The 6,301-nt window shown below is 32.7% G+C and overlaps 1 pseudogene; it reads left to right on the top strand.

Moving 5' to 3' along the window:
- The first annotated feature begins 1,479 nt into the window (after window positions 1-1,479).
- On the top strand, window positions 1,480-5,633 carry LOC106740585 (annotated as a pseudogene).
- The last annotated feature ends 668 nt before the right edge of the window (window positions 5,634-6,301 follow it).

Below are 6,301 nucleotides of genomic sequence, written 5' to 3'. Positions count from 1 at the left end.
AGAATAACAACACCATATAAGTAAATAACGCGCGTATCTAGCGACAGCCGACACGCTGTTGTCGGCTGATCTCAGACAATCACTTCTCGCGAGCGACAACATAGAACACGTGAATCGCACGTATCATGGATGTACCGTGTGGCTCGCAACAATAATCGTAAGCATAAATCGAATACAGCTTGAAGAATGGTGCGAGCTTGTGAAATACTTCGACGATATAGTCAGGATTTTGTTTTAATCCTGTTATTAATTCTCTGGTTACATTATACAATGTTTTCATGTTGTCCAATAGAGTGATAAACAGTGGATGATTTAGTAAATTTTTTTCGAGAATAGGCTGCAAGAAAAACTGAAGAAACACATACGTTAATGATAAAACTATAAATAACTTGTAAATAAAATTACATTGAAATTTACCTCTACCAAGATTTCCAATTGTCGTAAATAGATGACCTCTGTAGTTAATATTTCTTGAATAACTTGTGATTTTAAAGCTTTCTCCTTTATTTCTGCGCACCTTTCATTATTCTCGTTCAAAGCACGTAAAACTAGAAATGTTACAATGCAAGACAATACCCAGGTAACACAGATCTCTGAAGAACATCTTGAGGATATCCTAAGGGCATCCACAGGATGTCCGCAGAACATTCATGGGATATCCTGTGCTGTTTAGGTGGTACTATATTGAGAAGTCTTTAAAAGAAATGTACCTTTCATATGGCTTCACGTACTTAAAATGTTCCTTTCATTTATAATTGTTATTAACTCTGAACTGAGAGTGGCTTGTGGCGACAATGATGAATACATTTTGGTAATATACATTAACCCTTTGTACTCGAGGGCTCCGGAGCGGAGCCATTTAAAATTTGTCTTCAAACTCGAAGGCTCCGCTATGGAGACAATGCAAATAACTTTCAGTTCATAACATAAGGACAAAGATAAATCGTAAAAACTATTGTGTATAGGATATTCCGCTCTTGCTATTTACATTTGAGTTTGAAGAGTTTGAAGACAAATTTTAAATGGCTCCGCTCCGGAGCCGTCGAGTGCAAAGGGTTAACATCAATTTAGAAAAATATTTTCGCGTATCTGGAAAATAAATGGATAGATACAGTATCCCAAGAGAGAAAGTTTGATTTTATTCTGTACAAAATATGATAACATCGATAATACATAGAGGATATGTATCGACGATATTTTTTCAAGAACTCCACGAACACTGCTCACTGTGTTGCTGCTGTAGCGCTAACGAGAATTTAAATGGCTTAGCTTTATAAAAACCTGTTAATGGAGAATTTACACTACTTCCTGTGCGTGAAAATGCGTGACGTTTGGACGCCCAATAGGAGAACTTGATTTGGTTAGGAACTTTGGTTTTCATTTCCGGTATGTGGGTTCCCTCATTGGACAGTGAGCATCGAACGTCGCACGCGACGTGTGCATTTTCCGTAAGTTTCACCAAATCCTCACCTCGCGAACTGGTTGGTATACCTGCTCGTGTGTGGTAGTCGGGTTAATCAACACGATTTATGCTACATCAAAATATACGACGACAAAGTGACGGTTTCATGAGTATCGTATTTATGAAGGGAGCACGCGACTTTTTCGCGACATAATTTTGAATAACATTATTAACGGAAGTTGGAACGGTATCGCTGGAATTGTTGCGTTGGTGCTTCTATCGCGATTTTCGTCATGAGTTATGATGTGCTAGATTTATTTTTGAAAACCACCAAAAACATATCTTAATATCGCCGTTGCGTGTGTGTCATTCGTATTTATTGTGCGTCGTAAAAAGGAATAATGCAATTGATGTTTAATTGGACGGTCGATGAGTGAGTTGTCTCTTTTTTTCAATTGGAAAATTACGTAACCAAATAATGTACATCGTCACTGTTTGCGTACAAGTTTTTATACGCGACACTCTGTGCTGGTCGAACGTATTCATTAGAAGAAAAAAATTCGCATAGTTATTTTTAGTTATAAATTCCCAAAGTGACATCTCTGTTGGTTTCCTTTCTACCTCGTTTTCGGGAAAGTTTAAACGTCGATGTGGAACTTATAGGTTATGAACTGTGTACTATTCAGACCGCAAGACTATTGTGTTAGTAGAAAAATTTCGATTTGAAAGTACTTTCTGCTAGAATCTGCAGAGATTGTGTCGTAAAGTTTGAGATCTGCAAAGAGAGAGCATGTTGTCTGCACATTTTCATGTTTTATTATAACCCATAAATGAATTTGTGAAAATCTAATTCGATGAGTCTGTAGGTTTGTTCGTTTTCGCTGCACCGCTGAACTAGTGCAATAAGTTGAAGTGAGAAAACATATACTTGTCTAGCTTCAACTTATTGCACTAGTTCAGCGGTACAGCGAAAACAAACAGACCTTGTGCTAATGAGCCATTTTTAATTGTTTCAAGATGTTTGCTTCAACAATTATAAGTGACAAATGACAAATACATGAATATTTGCAATAACGTATGGTACATGACGAGAGCGTAAATAACCAATAAATAGAGTCTTCAGAAAATTCTTTTATTCCTATCAAATGTATATATATATAAATAATTTCACTGGTGAATATTATTATTTTGTGGAAGCACTTTATGTAATATTTCAAAATGCCACAAGGAGATGGTGCTGCAGTTGCTGTACCTAACAATCAAAACGGCACTGCGGTACATATTCACAGTCTGGCTGGTGTCATAGGACCAGTTTTAAATAACAATAACATGAATATAGCTAGAAATAACAATAATCTAAACCCACTGGTTAATGTGCGGGATAAATTATTTCATGCATTATTTATCAAAGTGGCACTAGTCTACACACGAACATTTCCAAGGCCTGTCAGAAGATTTATAGAATGTATCGTTCTTTTGAAGATATATACAAATGTGAATGTGTGTAAAGATTCACATGCTTCTTTTATATATATTTTAAAATGCATCTAACATGTAATAAGAAAATCTACTAAGAATTTCTCCAAAATGAAATCCTTCCTAGATATCAGCAGTATGTTAAACTTTACTCTTGATTGCTTAAAATACTCATATTAATCACAAATATTTTGCATAAAACTAAAATAAAAAATAAGAAACTAGCAAATATTGATAAAATATTCTTCATAATTTCTTTTCACAGGCTATAGTGGCATTTTTTGTATTGGCTTTGTATCCATATAGTATTTTCACGAGCACTAACTAATTGTTTAGAGCATATAAGAGATGAGTGGCCATATATTGAGAGTCGAAATTCTTAGGAATGGCGGCGATGATTACAGCATAGAAAAAAGTTATGCCAAAGAGGAAAAATTGAGGCAAGAGAAAGTTAATGATTTAACTGGCACTTTGGGAATATTAAGCAGAGATAGGTAAGTTGTACATATATATAATTTAATAATACAAGTATCAATAGATCAGTATCAATAAGACTTGATAAGAATATATAACTATATGCTTTTGAACTCATAATTAATTTATATTTGTTTGTCATAACAGATTTATAAATATTGAACCTTTGGCTGTTGACGAGGAACAGGATGCTATAAATGTCTCCGATGAAAAGAATCGTCAATGTAACATTACCTGAGCAAGATATGATTATATGTAGTCCCACAGTGGAGAGGTAGAAAATCCTAATCTAAGTACAACAAATACAATGATGAACCGACCGTTATCCACTGTACTTTGGAGTGGTTTAAACATAGCTAAGAAAACAGTATATTTATCTCTTGGTCTGAAGATATTGATTATTTAATGAAATAATACAGTATGTACTTCGGAATAGTATTGTTTGGAGTTAATATTTCATGGAGGTTGTAATATTTTATCGGTTTATAAATTAAGGAATAATTTATATACGTTTAGTCTCACTCTTACTACACTAGTTGTATTCTTCAGTTAGAACCTTAGATATTTAAATTAGTAATGAAGTAATATATTTTAACTACCTGATAAAGAGTTATCTTTTACAAAAACGGAGGGTAATTCCACGGAAGCACTTGATGTGAATTGCTCAAGTGAAGTTAATATTATACAGTCATTAAAAGATCGTGCATCAGTTGCTGATAAAACAGCTAGAGCAGGTAAATGTCTCCAGCAAAGTATATTATGTATATTTTGAAATGGTTTAAACATAACCAAGGAAACAGTATATATATTTCCTGATTTGATGATATATATTTGTTTTTTCATTATTTAATAAGATAATATTATATTTTGCGAAATATTATGTTTTTTTTCAAATATCTCGTGGAAACATTGATAATATTTTAGTAGTTTATAATTAAGAAACAGTTTACAAAAAAATACATAGTCATTCTTTGAAATATTTAAATTTATGAGAAATGTACAAAAAAATACATGATCACGGATTTTATCAATGAGAATTAGAGTATGATTAATTGTATTTACTTAAAACACATAAAAAATGTTCATCATATTTTTATTTTTCACGATTTATATGTTAATTTTATATTTTTAGAAGATGGATACATCGTGGAATATTCGTTGGAATACGGTTTCTTGCGATTATCGCCGACAGCTCGACAAAGATTGAACATCCCAGTTAAGATCGTCACTTTGGATCCATTAAACGACAAATGTCTCAGCAATACTTTTTCAAGATTGATCCTATATGAATTTCTGGTCTATGACGATTTGTTAATGGCAAACATCAAAACGTTTGCGGAACATGAAGATAACAAAGGTTTCCTACGGTGAATGACTTTTCTTTTAAATATAAAGCAACGTTCATCAATAGAACCGTTTTAAAAACATTTTAATTTTGTAACTATTATAATAGTTATGCAACAGTTATAATCGCCTAGGCCAAAACAGTAACTACGACGACAACGTTTAATCTTGTTTAGTAATTATAACTTCAACTGTAATTATAATTTCTCTAGACTTATGTTTGTTTACACGAATTGGTGTTAATTAATCTCTAATGGTAAAGATTACCATAGAATTCATTCTTATAAAATCATATAACTATACGAGCATGCATTATAAGATAAATAGAAACAAATATGGCTGTTTAAATATTTCTAGATTAGCTGTGTAACTGTTAAAATGATTTTATCGTTTATTCTTTAAATCTGGATTTATAAATCTACATCTCTTCGAAAATAGATGTAGACTAACAACAACTGATGTTGTAATATTGATGTAAAGAACTGTTTACATGACATGTTCATTAGGAATTCTAATTACAGTTGTTATTAAATTAGATTAGCGTTGTATAAACATAACGTAAACGTGTTGTATAAACGTAATGAATCTTAGGATACTGAAAGTTGTAATGTTCGGCTAAGAAACAATCGTAGTTTTGCGCATCACATGGTCACTTTTTGGCCAGATATTGTGGTAGAGAATAAATTAACAATCGGCAAACATTGAAAAGATTAACGTATTAAATTCTTCAATTTGTCAATTGTGGGAGTGGTAACCAGAGAGCACTACCGATTCGTCATGTGGATGGTGCGAACCTCGTACCTCGCTGCATTCTTCGTCATTCTTGTATTTGTAAATACTTTACGAATGTCCCGTCTCATTTATTTTAATTTATATAGTTAAAATGTGTAGTTAATCGTGTATAATATTGTTACGCTCGCGCGGGGAAATAAAACGAGACAATNACAATTCTTTTCTGATATGAACAGTTTCTTTCTAGCAACGCGTCCATGTAATTGAAATTCATTCAATCTACGTCGGACAGTTCTAACACTTATATTTTTATCAATATCTGATGATATTTCAACGTAAATATCAACTGCAGTTTTAAATCTATCTGATTCAGATAATTGATGAATCTTACGTCAGTTCTTATGTCGATTTTTCGTGGTCTCGCTTTACGAGGAACATCTGGCGTTCCATGACGTTTAACACATTGCATGCGGGAAACGTACTTTTACGTTTTTTGCAGTCTGTCACTAGAGCGCGGGTCACGTAAAAGTACGTATTTAGTAGATTTGTGCTGAAGAGCGGGTATCGTATAAATACGATGGGCATTGTAAGTGTGTACGTTTTTTTTAAAATAATTGTGGAGCATATATTTAAGTGTAAAATAAAAAAAGTTTTGTTGAGAAAAACGAAGTAGTTATCGATTTATTGCGATTTTACTGAATACTCCCGCGAAATTAAAAAAAAAAAACGCGCGCTACACGCGTAAGTCTGTGGCGAAATATACCCGCATGCAATGTGTTAATTATAAACGAGTAAACACACAATTATATTAGTTATATTAGTTATGATATTAATATAATTATATTAATATTATAATTAATGTAATTATGTTCA

Source organism: Dinoponera quadriceps, unplaced genomic scaffold (assembly GCF_001313825.1).
Source record: "Dinoponera quadriceps isolate SergipeBrazil2010 unplaced genomic scaffold, ASM131382v1 scaffold549, whole genome shotgun sequence".
Taxonomy (NCBI): domain Eukaryota; kingdom Metazoa; phylum Arthropoda; class Insecta; order Hymenoptera; family Formicidae; genus Dinoponera; species Dinoponera quadriceps.
This window is presented reverse-complemented; position numbering and strand designations above follow the sequence as displayed.